This window comes from Salminus brasiliensis, chromosome 19 (genome assembly GCF_030463535.1).
Source record: "Salminus brasiliensis chromosome 19, fSalBra1.hap2, whole genome shotgun sequence".
Classification (NCBI taxonomy): Eukaryota; Metazoa; Chordata; class Actinopteri; order Characiformes; family Bryconidae; genus Salminus; species Salminus brasiliensis.
Genome location: NC_132896.1, coordinates 16,677,561 through 16,695,155, shown reverse-complemented (window position 1 = coordinate 16,695,155; position 17,595 = coordinate 16,677,561). Strand labels below are relative to the sequence as shown.

The 17,595-nt window shown below is 39.4% G+C and overlaps 1 long non-coding RNA gene across 2 annotated transcripts in view; it reads left to right on the top strand.

Annotated features, from left to right (window-relative positions):
* LOC140541093 (uncharacterized) overlaps window positions 1–17,123 on the top strand; it is a 44,537-nt gene extending 27,414 nt beyond the window's left edge. Inside the window, exon 3 of one of the 2 annotated variants that reach the window (XR_011977902.1) lies at window positions 15,722–17,123. This is a non-coding gene — a long non-coding RNA (uncharacterized lncRNA). Of the gene's footprint in view, window positions 1–9,844; window positions 10,042–15,721 lie in introns of those variants that run through there. The other variant, XR_011977901.1, reaches the window with a different exon arrangement.
* Window positions 17,124–17,595: the final 472 nt, after the last annotated feature.

Here is a 17,595-nt window from a genome sequence, read left to right as displayed (position 1 = left end):
AATAAAAACAATAAGTCAGTATTAAGTCTTAAGACTTATTATTCAGTTATTAAAACCAACAAAAAAATTCTAGGCTAACCAGTCATATTACAAAAGCTATGTTATGTACTTACACATTAGTTACATATTCAATTAAAATGTGGGCCTGCACAAACCCTTAGGTTTTGAGTGGTTAAGATGAATAGCTGAATAATGAGCCTGCACAGTGGGGAGTTAATAAATGACCATGTTTTATTCGTCACTTTTTAATGGCTTACCATGTTGCATTGAAAGCTGTTTGGGTCTTTCAGTTTTTCTTTGCAAAAGTTGTGAAACTGACCAAAACAGCTGACTAGTACCATACCTCACATTGTTCTCCTTGTTGTGATGTCAGCACTCATCAGCATTCAAACCTTCCAGCTGTTTAAAAATTACTTTGGGGCAAAAGCTTTTCAATATGTTTTTGTTAAAGATCAAAGTGTCAATAATATTGAAGTCTAGTCTGTATTTAAAATGAATTTTAAATAAAAAACTTCATGCTACAGCATGTATACACATAACCAAAACCTTGTGTCTCTATTTTCTTTACACAATTCGAAAATACCACCTGCTTTTAACACCACCTCAAAATTTTGTAATGAACAAATCTAATATTACTTGTTGCAAATAATCTTGTTACATTAACTCCACATCAACCATCAGAATAGGAAAAAATCTATTTGATTTTGAGAATAGCATGATTGCTGGTGTCAGACAGGTTTGAGCATTTCTAGAACTGCTGATCTCCGAATTTTCTGTGCAATAATCTCTAGAGTTTACTCAGAATGATGTAATTTAAAATGAACATCCAGTGAGCGGCAGTTATGCGGACAGAAACACCTTGTTGATCAAAAAGGTTGGCAGAAATTAGCTAGAGACTGATTTGAGCTGAGGCAAGTACGGCAACAGTGACTCAGATAACCATGCTGTACAAATGTGGCGAGCAGAAAAGCATCTCAGAATGCACAACATGTCCAACCTTGACCGTAGAAAGCCATGCCAGGCCATGCCAGGTTCCACTTCTGTCAACCAAAAACAGAAAGCTGAGGCTGCAGTGGGCACAGACTCACTAAAACTGGACAGTTGTAACCTGGAAAAACATCATGAATCCATTGACCCAACACGGTCAGAGTTCCAGGCTGGTGGAGGTGGTTTGGGAATGGTGTGGGAATGTTTTCTTGGCACATTTTGGACCTGTTCATTTTAACCAATCATCACTTGCATGCCCATTGCCTATTTGAGTATTTTGCTGACCATGTGCATCCCTTCATGACCACATTTTACCTGTCTTCTAATGGCTACTTCCAGCATGATAAAGCACCATATCACATATCAAAAGTAACTTTCTAACTTGTTTAATGAACATGATACTCAGGGTAATGTTCTTCAATGACTTTCCACTGGTCAGTAGATCTGGATCTCAAATGAACATCTTTGGAATGAAGAACAGAATATTTGCAGCATGAAAGTGCTGAAATATCTGCAGCAATTGTGTGACACAATCATGTCAACATGGACCAGAACCTAAAATTGCTTCAGCAATCAACATGTTGTGGAATCCATGCCTTAAAGAAATTAGGTTGTTTAAAGAGCAAAAGATGATGCAAAAAAGAAGATCGAAGATACAGTTTTTTTTTGTTTTTTTTTTACAGTGGCAGGCATCAGAGAACCATCAGGGTTAAGTAAATGTCATATATAAACATAATAGATCAAAGCATTTCAGGGTGAGGTAGAACTTTTACTTGTGCTTCAGACCACAATTACAAAAAGAAGTAGTTTGTAGTAATGTTTGTCATTCCTTATGCAAGGAATAATATGCAAGGTAAGGACTGTTTCTGTGTACTGATTAAGGAAACCCCCCTTACCTTAGAGTGAGGCATTGCTAATTTAACATTCGGATATTGTGTTTCATCTTTATTTCTGACTGAACTTCATTCCCTATACTAGCGTACCAGCAGGACTTCCATTGAGATGCTGCTAAAGTTAACGTTCGAATGGCCTGCAGACATGGAAGGATCTTCTTCAGGCCACATCTTTCCATCCCACAAAGCCATCGTTCGGCTTTGATGAAGGTCCTTCCTCCTCGTTCTGCCCTTCCTTTGCCCTCAGAGACCCAAAGTGAACTCAACACATCAAAGAGAAGCTCCATTCATGCCACGATGTAGTACCCCCCCTCCCAACACACACATATACATTGGCCCACACACACTTACCATTTGAAAAAACCTTGGACCTTACCTTTCCCACCTACTCTGTGGCCTTCAGCAGGCAGCAAGTTTTCCCCTGCCCACTGTTTGTTCTCCATGCTCTAGGAAGCAGCCTGCTGGGTCACTTTCCCCTTTACCTTTTGTAATGGGGAACGAATAGGGAGGTCTTAAATCTGCCGTAAGCTGCTGGGGGCTATGCTTGCATCTCTCGAGAGTAGATATCGACAACCCGGATGAAGGCAGCCACCACCACCACCACCAGGTGAACGATCTGGGCCATGGGTGAGCTGTCTTGAATGTTTTTTTTTTTTTTTTTTGCTCCTCAGAAGCATGGTGCTCTCGTGTCAGCCCATGGCCTGCTGAGTCATTATCCCGGTAGGTAAATCACCTCGCAATCAGTGTGTCTGAAGCCCCCTGCTCTCCAGATGATTCCCCTGCTGATTGGGCTAACTGGACTCCTGTCTGTGGAGCCATTACCATGCATTGTTTTCTCTATGGCACACAGATTGAGCTGCTCAGAGCAGTTGTGCATGGGGCGGAGGCAGTATGTGTGTGAGGCCCTGATGTGCTCTAGGTATGACTCGCTACGTTCCAGAAGAGCCATGCACAGGGCTGACCAGGCCAGTTGTAATTCGAAGGATTTCAGATGAGCCTTCCAGAAAAAAAACAAAAAAAAAACAGAGGGAGAATGCAGGCCTGTGGGTTGGTGAGGTAGATAGCAGTCATGAAGAGTCATCATAACAGAATTAACATGGAAGTTGGTTGAGAGTCAAGGTTTGGGTTAAAACAAGGCAAGGCATGCTATGGGCTGATGAACACTGACCTTTTCTGCTTGTCGATTTCTGTACTGGATATAGTACAGTACTTTTCACTTCTCAATAATAACACATTCTTAAAAATGATGCACAAAAAGATACTTCTGGAACAATGCCATAGAGGAACCACATTTAGTTTTCCATACAACCTGCAGTAAACACATCTTTGATTAACTATGTTTAAAAATGAGATGTGCTCAAACATACCCACCTATTAAGGGCTTTTCCCCAAATCATACATCCAAGCCAAGAGCAAGAGCAATAACCTTTATTTTTAAGAGGGTAAAGTATGAGATTATTTAAACCTATTTGACCTTTAAACAACATCTACCAGGTCTTATATAGCTCTCTGTGGCATTATGTGATTATCTTTCCATTCAGGTATGCTACTTTCTTTGTGGTGTGAGTGATTCATGCAGTATTTTGCACTGTAAAGTATTCACCAGTAAAATAACAGTAAATAACTGGCAGCAGTTTCTCCAGCATAGTGCTATTTATTTACAGAACAGATAATACAGTTCACAGTTATAGCACAACTGATAGTGAGATATGTGTATTTGTAATGTACAGTAGTTGGGTACCCTATTCAAACTTTTTGTTGCTGTGAATAGCTAAGCTAGTACACGTATACCTGTTTTCCAAAAAACATGAACTTAAAAATGGCACAAAATTTGAACGTTTTACAGTTATTAAAAATAACAAAAAGGAAAATAACCTCTCAATTCTTGTTTGGGGGTTATTGACGTCCTTGGAATAGGATTGTAGTTTTGTGAGTTTATTGGGCCATCCAGCATGCCCTGATCTTTAAGGTTCAGAAATCTATTCACAGATTTTCATTGATGTTTTGGTCAGGGGACTGTGAGGGCCATGGCAAACTTGTCCATTGTGGATTTTGAGGAATGTTTGGATCCTCCTTTCATATTCAGCTTTTTGCAGATGGTGTGATGTTTGCTTCTAGAAATTGCTTGTATTTAATTGAATCCATTCTTCACTTCTTTTAATGAAAATCTGCACCCTTGACCTGGCTACCAAATGCATCAGGCTTTCTTAGATATTCCTTTGAAAACATGTGATGCCCTTGTGAGGACACCAGGAAGGATTTCTTCTGATGACTGTTCCTTAAAGGTCCCATTTGGTAGACCTCATATGTTGTAGAATTGTGACCCACTTCAGAGGTAAACAGGGGTTTTGACTTGCATTTTGTTCTAAAAGATTTCTTGGTTTTCCAGACCAAACCTGACCTCCACCATTCACATTAATTATCATTTGATAAAGCACTGTATGACATTATACTTATAGTCTTTGCCTGCTTTATGAGAATCTGTTATTTAAATTTTCAGAATGCAGCTGTTTAGGAAGACCCAATAGCTGCTAACCATTGGGGTAAGATACAATTAATATAATTACACTGCTTTAAAATTTGCATCATATGGCCTTTCTAACAAAGACTTTGGTAAACATTATCTGACAGTGCCACTGCACTATACCTTATAAGTAAGTTATAAGTCCAAGCAAAACTTAAATTGCATTTCATTGCAAACATATTTGTTTGCTATTAGATACTATAGACATAGGCATGGTCAAATCAACACCATCAGGGTTAGAAATATGTTCATAACCATGGAAATGGATACTTTGCGTGTAAGTTTGTGAAATTAAAAAAAAAATAATGTGAAAGAAACCATAAATATAGAAACAAAGCTCTGCATGGATCTGGACTCTAAAATACAACATTTTAACTTTTAACAGCAGTATTTTAGTGGTAGGATTTTCACCACAGCCTTTTTCACAGGTCAAAAGGATTGGTGAAGTGCATAAGTGGGTATGCAGCTATGCAGACTCCCCTCTTTCCCACTCTATCACATCTTTCACACCTCTCAGTTCATGGTTGAGTTAGAGTTATGCCCGGAGACAGGCATTGTCTGCTGTCCTGTATGACATCATCATTGCTCATCAATCAAGCTCAGCACTGGCTTGTAGTGCATTTCTGATGAAACTGTGGATAAAAACTTCCATAGTTTATATGTGAGAAATATAGACTTCACCCCTTCTTTCTCCAAGAGATTGAGTTTTAACACCGCCTTAAAGCCAACCCTGCGGTTTTGTGGCTGTATTTTAGCCTGGCAAGGTTTCACTGTGAGTTGTTTGCATCCTTTAACCCCTTTAAAAAGCCTTTGTGTTATTACCACGAAAGTGTTATTACAAACCTCTATTACCAAAGACTAGCCCCGCCAGTTTCTATAGAAGCCCCTGTAGTTATGAGTAACACATCTTAGTGTTAAGGAGTTAAAACAGTGCTGTATCACAAGCACCAGCATTCAGATTAAACACAACACAACTTAACAATCGGAAGCCCCTTAGAATGAAAAAGTTACTGTATTGAAAGTACAGAAACAGTCACAATTTACATAAGCAACACTTATTATGAGAAAAGGAGAAGACAACTTACAGCACATTAAAAATAGAGGTGCTGCTAAGGGTTTCTTTCCATAAAGAAACATGCCTATAATAGTGATGTGCAATTGTGAGGAAGCTTTTAGGTCTAAGGAACTGTATAGCTTTTGATGAAAAGGTTCTCCAATTTAAATATTCCTTACACTCACACATCTCTATTCTTCATGGAACCAAAAGTGGTTCATCTATGACACTGCTCAAATAGCCATTTGTAGCACCTTTATTTGCATGCGTGACTTCAGATCTGTTGAACTACTTTTAAATCAGTTACATTTCACCTCAGGTTAGATTGTGTCCAGAAATCAATGATGTTTGGGGTCAGTAAAATCTAATTAATCTAAAGTGTACTCAAGATGTATCCCGCTTGGTACCATCCTACATTTTTAAACATGGGGTTCTTCAAGGGTTACTTCAAAAAGGCAATCACTCTATATACTAGTGCATCTCAAAAATGTGAATATTGTGAAAAAGCCCTTTTTTTTTACATAAACAGAATGGCTTATAGCTCATGAAAATCAGAAATCTAGTATCTCAAATTATTAGAATATTTTATAAGATCAAACAGGAAAGGATGTACAATACAGAAATGTCCAACCTCTGACAAGTATGTTCATTTCTACACTCAATGCTTGGCTTGAGCTCTTTTACCATTAATTACTGCATCAATGCTGTATGGCATGAAGGCAGTCAGCTTGTAGCACTGCTGAGATGTTATTGAAGCCCAGGTTGCTTTCATAGTGGCCTTGAGCTCCTCTGAATTGCTGGGTCAAGTGTTTCTCATCTTCCTCTTGACAAGACTCCATAGATTTTCTATGGGGTTCAGGCCTGGAGCGTTGGCAGGCCAATCAAGCACAGTAACATCATTGTCAGCTAACCATTTGGTAGGTGCTCAGTCCTGTGACTGTGAAAATTGGCATCTCCGTTAAGCTTGATGGAAGCATGAAGCGCTCTAAAGGTTCCTGGTAGATAGCTGCATTGAGTTTGAACCAACACCAGGAGATGACATGGCACCCCAACCCATCACAGACTGCAGAAACCCCAGACTAGACTTGGATTCTGTCCCTCTCCTCTCTTCCTCCAGACTCTCGAACCGTACCAAATGAGACGCAAAATTAAAAAAAGAGGACTTCGGCCATCCTTGCTACTTGCGCACCTTTTAATAACACATTCCTACCAGACAGCTTTGCATTAATATGCTTTGATACAGGCAGCCTTTTCAGCAATGACCTTCTGTGGCTTTCCCTCAATGATTATCTTCTGGATTTTGGTTTTGTGTGCTGAACTAGAATGAGAGATTTATGGTATTTCTATACTGGATACATACTTCAAAAGAGATTTCTGATGATTAACCATACTGATTAGAAGTAAAGCAGAAAAGGCTTGGAACATTTCACTGTACATGTAATGAATATAACATATTTATTATTTAATAATATATTAATATTAAATTATGAACAAAAAATAACATTTCATTCTGTTTTTATTTTGCTATGCACTAGTATATGTACAAGAAAAACCTCTTATGTGGACTGTTTGCAGAACCTTTTTAAGAATAGTTATTTGTAGCATCAAAATATGTTTCACTATTACAATGAAGGACATATATATAGAACCCTTTTCTCTTACAGAGGTAAGGATTTTACCCTGAAACCTGCATTTTAGTGCAATTTTTGAGTGCACATGTCAACAGGTTGTGTTGTGTACACTGCAAAAAGGGGTTTCGTTAATTCAACCTAAAAACTGATTTCATGTGGTAACTATTAAACGGTTAACCAAGTTATTTACAATGTAATACCACATGTATTACTATTATTGTTATTGTTACATATATATTACATGTTGTTATGTATTCAGTGATTCAGTTTGATCCAGTGACTCAGTGTTTCAACATCAACTTCATATAGTTCAGCTTCAAGTTCAGGTAGTATGTAACCTAACAAGAAGGACTACTTCTGTTAAACCCTAAGCCTATTTACCATAGCCCAGTATTATGCATCAGGGCTCATACTGCGCTTGTCAAAAATGAAAGTCATCATTATGCTTAAAGAAGATTTACTGCTAAATGTGCCCAGATGAACATCACAGGGCCACAGCCACAGAATAAGGAGATCATGTTTTTTCAGACAGTCGCCATTTTTGTTTGATGGTGCGTCTACAGTATGTTTCTATGTATAGATGCTTGTTTGTTGAAGGCTGTGTGAGTCTACTTAAGTATTTTGCTATGCAATGGAGGGGGTGGGCAGTCTGTGTGTATCTGTGTGTTTGCATCTGTGAGAGGGCCAGAAACCTGAGGCCAGCAAAAGGGTGCAGAGACAAAGGTTGGGCCACGTGAAGAGCAGGCACATGCAGGCTTAGATTACCTGCCTACCTGCTGAACTTTTGGCCCCCAGAGCACAACCTGCACTCTCCTGCCTGTCCACACCCTTCATCCTTCCTTTCTCACCAAATCTGTTCACTTCCCGTCTGTATTCAGCTGCCCCCCTGTACTCCAGCGCTGCATTAGGCCTGCCTCGATTGCTTCCCTTTTTTTCTTTTTGCTGCCTATTTCCCATCAATACTTCTCTTTTAGAAAGGCAGTCTTGCTTGACAAAGATGGTCAGTTGTAAACAAGGGATGGGTCATGGGCAATGTAAGTCATTTAATTCACAAAAGTACTTAAAGTTTTGTCAAATTTGATTCACTTTGACAATACTCTCTAAAAATCCTTGGAAGTCTGTGTTTTTGGAGCAAGCCCATATGTGCCAAATGCAAACCTTTCAGTTTGGTGGCTCTTTAAGTTCTTTAACCCCTAAAAAAGTCTGTGCAGGCCAAAGGTGTTAATAAAACTACCAAAGAATAGCCCCACCAGTCTGTACAGAAGCCCCTGTAGTTACTGAGTAATACGCTTTAGTGTGTAATAAGCCTTTCTTTGTTAAGGGGTTAAATGTACCACTATATTTTGGTACTAAACACTTCAGTACAAAAAGTACAAAAATTATTTCTACTCCATCTCTGACCTTGATCAAGTGGATAAAAAGATGATATTAATATAATATTAATTTATGTATAAGTTAAGTTATATAGGTTCTTTATGATTGCTATCTTTTTTTGACAATGTAAGGAACAACTTCCAGATTAAAATCATGTTAAAAAGTGTAGTCAATTTATAGCTCTATATAAAACCTTGAAATCTTGAGGAACTATATATACATGGTAAAATTGTAGAACTGAAATAGTTCAACACAGCAGCAAAAAGGGTTTCCAGAGTCAAACAATCCTTTTAGCTAAGTAACGTGGTATAAAAAATGTTTTGTTATTGAATGAAGGGCTGAGGTTAGGGTCACTTTCTGGTGACATAAATCAAATGTCCTAGTCAGCCAAATTTGGGCAGCCCTATTACCCTATTACTACTGTACAAAATTCAGATGAAGTCCTGGATCCTTGCTGAGGCAAGGTGTGTGGAAACTGTAGAAGGTATCATGGATTGTTTGATTCCTCGATTAATTAAATGAGGTTTGATACATTGGGCGATTATGGAAATAGTCCTTCGTGGTAGTCCTACTTCACTCATTTCGACTCTCTGTGGCGTGTCCCTTTTTTGTGGAAGCCGAGGCAGTTACCACCACTCACAGAGTAAGCCTAACCCACACTGGATTAACCTGCCTTTCAAGTCTTGTTCCTGGGTGATATCAACTCAGTGAGAGAGAGAGAGAGAGAGAGAGAGAGAGAGAGAGAGAAAGAGAGAGAGAGTATGAGAGACAAACACGAAGAGGTTCTACGAGGCTCTGGTGGCCAGGTGGGGCCTGAATGCCACCCAGCTGAGCAAACCTGAGGCCGCCACAACAACATTTTCTTGCTTTTCACCTTCTCTCTGTCTTTCTCTCACATGTTTTCTCTTCTAATCCACACTTTCTCTCAGCCCTGTCTCGTCTCAGGAAGTAGTTGGAGGAATGTACTGGACCTCTACTGTGAGAGAAAAGGCCCAGGAACGCAGGTGGATTACGCTCTTTGTTTGCTGTGGATTGTTCAATAGAGGAAAAACAGAATGCAGACAGTGAGCTTGGTGTGGTTTGCAGGCTGTGTATCTTTTTCAGGTGCAGTTCAAAAGTCCAGTCATGGACACATAGTGGGCGGTTTTGATGCAAACAAAAGAGAGGAACTTTCATGTTGAATAAACAGCAGTTACGTATGACTTTAACGTCCCTTGCATCGCCCTGCGAGCACCACCAGACCTTCTGTGGATTCTTCGTGTACTGCTTTCCAGGACTCCGGTTAGAGCTGGAGAAGAAACAGTGACGGGTCTCTCTGCCTTGCTCTCTTTTTCCTCATTTCTCACTATCAGTCTCTCTCTAATTTATCTCTCTCTCTCAGGGTGTTGGTTGTTTCCACGTCTCTCTACAGGTCGAGGCCTGACAGACGTGCCAGACCTGCTGCCAAAAAGGACTCCTCCACCTCAGCCTGCAGACATGGCTTAACAGCACTCAAACACACACATGCGCACACACATGCAAAAGCATACACACCCCAAAAGCTTATCTGCAGACATATATACACTCATTCATGCATAGGCCTCCAACATTTTTGGCTCACAGTCTTGTATGTATAGCATGATAAACCTATGTCCAGCCACACATAAATAAATCTTTGGAGCAAAGACATGGCCTTCAAAGGTATATGCATAAATGGTCCTTAGCCTAGTTACACAGTTCTTCATATACAAAGAAATATGGTCGTATGTCACATTAAAAATGGTTCCACTATCTTTATGAAATAATTTTTTTTACTATACAAAACCCGTTGTTACTTCAAGTGCACCGACAAACTGCTCTCAGTTTTTAAAGGAATTGTTCATTGGATCTTAAGAGTGTGAAGAGCTTTCACCCTTACACAAATTACTTTTGTTTTCCCCTAGAAGCATGCATCCAAGCCAAGAACCATCAGGGAACCTTTATTTTCTAAGAGTGTAGAAGTTTATATTCAGCGCTGGGCACATAAATCCTGTGCTTTGAGATAACCTTGGTAAAATATCACTTCAGTGAAAGTAGAAGTCTTTTATTTATATTTGTACTAGAGTTAACCCCTTAAGCCCGCCAGCCATAGGCTGTTATTACAAACTTATATTACTAAAAAATAGCCCCACCAGTTTGCACTAAAGCCCCTGTAGTTACTGACTAATACACCTTAGTGTGCAATGAGCCTTTCTGTGTTAAAGGGCTAATGTCCAAAAGCAAAGAAAATGGATAAACCCCCACTATTTCCAACTCCAAATTCCGAGGATATTGTGGATGTCAGTAAACAAATTCAAATTCACATGCATTTCTATAGTGCTTTTCACAACGAATGTTGTCACAAAGCAGCTTTACAGAGATCCAGGTCCGAGCCTCTTTTTAACAAGTTAGTTGCAACAGTGGCAAGGATAAACTCCCTCAGTTGAGAGGAAGAAACCTTGATGATAAAGTGCATGCAGATAAGCAAGTGTGAGGAAGAAGGATGAAAGATGAGGTGAGGATGAATCAATGCGAGGCTCCAGAGCTGGACACGGGGGCAGCAGGGAAGTGAGAGAGAAGAGAGAGAGCCAGGTCAGGCGGAACCAGGATGGAACAATTGGAACTGGGCATCTTAATATATGTGAGAGAATTCCAAAAGCTTGTCGGAGGTGCCTGTCCCTGTACTATTAACAAAAAGGGTTTAATGAACCTCATGTTGTATAGGTCTCCCTTTTGCCACCAAAACAGCTCTGCGCTGTCAAGATATGGACTCCACAAGACCTCTACAGGAGTCCTGTGGCATCTGACACAAAGACGTTAGTAGCAGATCTTTTAAGTCCTGTGAGATTGTGTGATGTGAGACCTTTAATGGATAACATCAATGAGTCTATGGCTTTGTCGCCGGGTCATTGATTGTGCTTTCTTGAAGCACTTTTGGTAGGTACTGACCACTATGTACCAGTAACACTCAACATGACCTTTTGATTTGGTGTAGGTCATCTATTTTTCCTGCTTTTAACACACATCACCTTCAGGACCTGATTGTTCACTTGCTGCCTAATAGATCTCACCTGTTGACAGGTGCCACTGTTTTAATGAGATAGGTGATTAGTGTATATATATTACCCTATTTACCCTATTAGATGAGACCCTTCCCACCAATGCCATCATGAGTCCTCTTGTAGGGCCCATGATTATGCATGGCAAGGGCCATTTTGCTCAAGTTCAAACTTCATCATCGTCTCTTGATGATGGGGGTGAATGCTTAGACTTGACAGACTGTTTTACATATCTGTGTCCAAAAATATTGAATAATCTTTTTAAAAATATGAGCTTATATAAAATATCAAACATTTTACATTTTAAAATGTGACTATAATTGAGCACAATACAGAAGCACGTATCGTTGCTGTCCAATGAAAACTCTGTATCTCCAAAATGGTGAGTTTACAGGAGAAGGCAAAAATATTCTTCACTCTGAATTAATATCAATGGAAAATACAAGTTTAGTCCATTCAAGTCATTTAGATCATTTCTGTTGGTCTATTCATCCAGAATTATTTACACGGTGTACAGAGCAGCTACAGGGTTCGAAAAATGTTAATACTGTTAATACTTGATCCACACATAAACCTAACTGTAACCTCATACCTGGTTAGCAAAAGCAAATTCTTCAGTGCTTCTGAACAGTTACTGGTTTTAAAAATGATAGATAATTCCATCACTAAGTTATAAAAGAGTCAGAACTGTGCACAGTGGTGGTGACGGCAACCATCTGATGAGTTTGATGCCGCTAAAGGCTACATCAGAGAAAGTTATTACATGAAATACTTCAAATACTTTGCTTTGATGTTTGACACATTCAGGTAGGACAGTTTTGCAATAAGGCTTTTCGCCCAAAGCACATTTTTAAAAGTCATTTGTAGCAGAGAGGTACAGGCTGACTAGTGGTTTTGGAAAGTAAATTTGATATTTAATGTATTGGGTGTGTAGAATGGTTTTGCTACAATGTGTAGAATTTACTACAATGCTTCATTTTACCTGTTACATTTATTTTCACATTCAGAAAATAATGGCAGAATTGCTCTTAGAGTTCTCAAGCCAAAGCTACATTTTGCTTAATGTTTCAAATGTCAGAACACTCATGGCTTCCTAACCTCATAGGAGCGTCTGATCTGCACATATATTAAAACACACACACATAATTACAGTACACATATGCCAGAAAATGTGACAGACAAGAATGAGGTATATGAGGAAGCATAAACACAAGCACATCCATGATGTTGTTGTTGTTGTTGTTTTTTTATCCTTTCACACGCCTATCTCCATTCCACCTCAGTGGGCTTCATCCACTCCGGGCCTTAGTCTCCCTTCCAGCACCATGGCTAGCACACTGTGGAAAAGAGGAGTGTGAGAGCGTTGACACCTCTTATAAATCTTCCTGTTAGACACCCAGGTTTCCACCATCTCTCTTTAAAGTCGTTTCTCTTCCCCGCCCCCATACTTAATGACACAGAACGTAATGAGCAGTGCGTGCAGAGAGCTGGCGTGGTAATTGCGTGTTACATACCTGTTGAGGGTGTTCACCCACAGAGAGGGAGCGAGAGCGCAGGAGAAATGGAGGAGATTAAAGACGAGTGTGATGAGGGACACTCTCGTTTCAGCGTGGACTCTGTAGTGGCTTCTGTATTGCATCTTACAGCATGTCATTTCACATTACCCATCCAGAGCCTGTTTCTAATGAGTTTTATTACTGAACTGGGAGACAGAACCAGCCAACTACTGTACACACTGTACTGACAACCTCAGCCTTTACTCACACTTTTACTTTCAGTTCTCTAGAGAGACATAGAGAGAGAGAGAGAGAGAGAGAGAGAGAGAAAGATAGAGGAGAAATGAGCGATTTAGCATTAGAGATAGAGTGTGCGTGTGTGAGACAGATAGAGTGAGAAACAGAGTGAGGTATAAAGAGAGAGAGACACAGAGAAACAGAGAGATACTGAGTGTGTGAGAAAGAGAGGGAGGAAGAATGAGATTCAGCTTGAAAGAGAGAGAGAGAGAGAGAGAGAAAGACAAAAAAGAGAGATAGAGAAGAATGGACAGATTTAGCATTAAAGAAAGAGAGAGTGTGAGAGGGAGAGAGTCTGAGAGAAAAAATAAGAGAGATCGGGGTAGGAGAGATTTTGCACTAGAGAGAGTGTGTGTGAGAAAGAGACAGAAAGAGATTGAAACAGACTGAGAAAATTGTGTGTGTGTGTGTGTGTGTGTGTGTGTGTGTGTGCGTCCATGTAATAGAGATAATGAGAGAGAGAGAGAGAGAGAGAGAGAGAGAGAGAGAGAGTTATCCGCATTTACTCATGTTGAAACGATTAAAGAGGCTTATGAAAGAGAATGAAAGCATCACTTTAATTAAAGCTACTTACTGTTTACAAAACTGTCATACGAACTCATATCTCTGACACAAAAACTTTATATGAGAAGAAAACATGTAAACCTGGGCGAACCTAATCTAAACAGATCTAAACAGATCTAAACTAATCTAACCTGATCTAAACCTGATCTAAACCTGATCTAAACTGATCTTAATGGATCTAACCCTGATCTAAACAGATCTAAACCTGATCTAACCTTAGCTAACCCTGACCTAAACTTGATCTAAACCGGTCTTACTTGATCTAAACTGATCTGAACTGCTTTAAACTGATCTAAATCTGACCTAAACCTGATATAACCTGGTCTAACCGGATGTAAATCTGACTTAACCTGATCTAAACCTGACCTAACCAGATCTAAACCTGATCTAAACTGATCTAAACAGATATATACTGATCAAAATCTGACCTAAACCTGATCTAACCAGATGTAAATCTGACCGGATCTAAACCTGATGTAACCTGATCTAACATGATATATACTGGTCTAACCTAATCTAGTATGATCTAAACCTGATCTCAACTGACCTAACATTATCTATTCTGGTCTAAACCTGATCTAAATTGTTCTTAACCTGATCTAACCTGATATTAATCTGATCAAACCAGATCTAAACCTGATTTAGCCTGATCTGAACTGATCTAATCTGACCTGAAACTGATCTAAATTGTTCTAAACCTGATCTAAACTGATCTAACCTGATTTAAACAGATCTAAACTGATCTAAACTGATCTAAACCTTATCTAGTGAAGCCTTGCTTAGTGAAGAGCAGCTAACCATTTTAAATGATGTATAAAACATGCTGAGGATTGATATTACAGTGACATTACATCTGTGTGTGTGTGTTTGTGTGTGAGTATGTGTGTGTGTGTGTTGTATGGTTGTGTGTTTGTGGCCTCTGGGTCTTCCTGTGAGTCATTCTCATGAGGTAAACCCAGTAAAGCTGTCCTAGTCCTCTCTAATTCCTCATTAGCTCACGGCGGGCTGTCTCAGGGGGATTTGGACTGCCTGTGGGGTGTGTGTGCGTGTGTGTTAGTTAGTGTGAACTCATGTTGTCAGAACGTGAAACACTACGGGGGTTCTTGGTGGGAGGCTGCAGCAGGCCAGGTGTGTGTCTACTGCCAGGTGTATGTTTGTATGTGCGTGTGTGTGTGTGTGTGTGTGTGTGTGTGTTGGAGGAGAGGTGGGGGTGGTAGGTCAGCACAATAGTGTGTTAAGTAGAGTTCAATTTGGGATTACTGGGGGGGAGGCAAACAGAGTGAGAATGAGAGAGAGATAGAGAAAGATAGAGAGAGAATGATAGAGAGAGACAGAGAGAAGGGAGAGAGAGAGAGGGGGGGGGGGGTGATTAAGAGAAGGATAGACCCGACAACTTAATTTATTATTATTATTATTATTATTATTATTATTATTATTATAGCACATCTACAGCACTTCCCAACTGTAATTGTAAGAATTACAGCTGTCTACTGTCTAGAACTCCTCTAATTGACATTACAACAAACAAACAAAAAAATTATATATATATTTTAAGAACTTTATGAAAAAAACAGTCCCCACTAATTTACCTTTACAGCACCTGCTGTAAATAAGATCCCTCAGTCTTAAGTCAAATGTCACCAAAACCATCACAGTGTTTAGTATAGCGCTGCAGTCATCACCCCCCACCCCACCTCACCTCTGCAATCCAGCTTCAGTGTTTAGAATAGAACAAAGGAGAAGGTGAGAGGAGCCACACTTGTGTATTCTCGGCACTACTTATTTGATATTACTCCGTTTGTCTTGGGAGTTAAGGTTTGCTTTTGCTGTTGGTTTCTATCACAGACGCCCAAATCTGCCCTCCCAGTGTGACCTGTTTCTGTTTGACTAGCGGAAGAAGGCCCCTCTCACAGCCTCAGACTACAAACAAACTCCAGCCTGATCCGTCCAGTCATTGTCTTCATGTGCCTGGAGGACAGGTTTTTTTTTGTTTAATCACTGTGCTATCAACTGTGCTATCAACTGCTGAAATCTGACATATCCATGTGTGACAGTGCTCTAGTTTAAAACTAAAGGTGTTGTTTTTTTAGTTTTGAAAGGTACAGAGTAAATGACCTGGACTAAACTCTGTGTGCTTTAGCACCTACCAGTGGAAAGTAGTGGTACCGCATCCAAAAGAACAGCGCTCTTCATATTCTGCTCTGGAGCACATTGACTGTTTTGAGGGACCAGATGAGTTTTATTTATGAAAAAATTGTGACTGATAGATGAACTAAAATGCATAATACTTTTATCAGCATGGGTGAAAAGCAGCAGGCATGCTGTGGACATAAAGAAAATAGAACATTTTCTTCCATGAGACATTGTGGCACACCATGACGTTTAGGCCTAGACCTCCTGTTTAGGCCACAGAAAACACACAGCTCACTCATACTATACTCATCTGTGTATGTTAGCACTTAGCTAACAGACTAACTATAAAACTTAAACCAAACTAAAAATATAGTGCATGTACAGTGTATGTATAATGTATGTGTAGTGTGCATAATGTATGTAAAGTGTGTGTAGTGAATGTATAGTACATGTAAAGTATGTACTGAATGTATAGTGTATGTAAAGTGTGGGTATAGTGTATGTATAATGTATCCTGTCTGTATAGTGTGTACAGTGAATGTAGTGTGTGTATAGTGTGTGTTTAATGTATGTATAATGTGTATAGTGTGTGTTTAGTGTATGTGTAATTTATTTATAGAGAGTATAGTGTATGTATAGTATGTATGTATAGTGTATGTAAAGAGTATGTATAGTGTGTAAAGTGTATGTATAGTGTACGTAAAGAGTATGCATAATTTATGTATAGTGTGTAAAGTGTATGTATAGTGTACGTAAAGAGTATGTATAGTGTACGTAAAGTGTATGTATAGTGTATGTAAAGAGTATGTATAGTTTATGTATAGTGTGTAAAGTGTATGTAAAGAGTATGTATAGTTTATGTATAGTGTGTATAGTGTCTGTATAGTGTATATAAAATGTATGTATAGTTTTTGTATGGAGTATGTGTAGTGTATGTACATTACTACATTGTATTTACTACTGGGAGGGACTATGCGGGATGGACCAAGTTTGTCACTTACCTTTACACCTGTGTTAATGTGAGGAGACATACTCTTTTTATTGGGACTATTCAGGAGGTTGTCCTCTGACAGTTGTGATGAACTTACTCTCATTGACTACAGAAAAAATACAGTAAAGAAAATTGCATGTTTCCAGGGAATTCATATTGTTTCCAACCAAACCCTTGAGCACACATGGTTTTGTACTTCATAATCATAATAATTATAATTCTTCTTCTATATGCAGTATTTGTTGCACCTGCTAACTGCCTGTCAGGCCTGTATCAGTGTTCTCATCATCATCATTCGCTTATTAATTTAATGGCAGTAAGAGAGAGGTCTCCTTCAGAGCAGGGCTTCCAATTGCACCTGTTGACTATTCCACTGCATTTGCTTTGGCACAGTCCAAGGCTAAACTATGTAGTTTAACAGTGCCATTAGGCTCACTTTCATCTCTGTGTGTGAGTCTGAGTCTGAGAGTGTGTGTGTGTGTGTGCATGTGATGTCATGCGTCAACTGCCCCCATTTCCATGCACAACAAATGAATCCAAGCACAGCAATTTTCTGCTGTTAAAAGAAGGCCGGCTGCTGCACAGTGGCTCACGG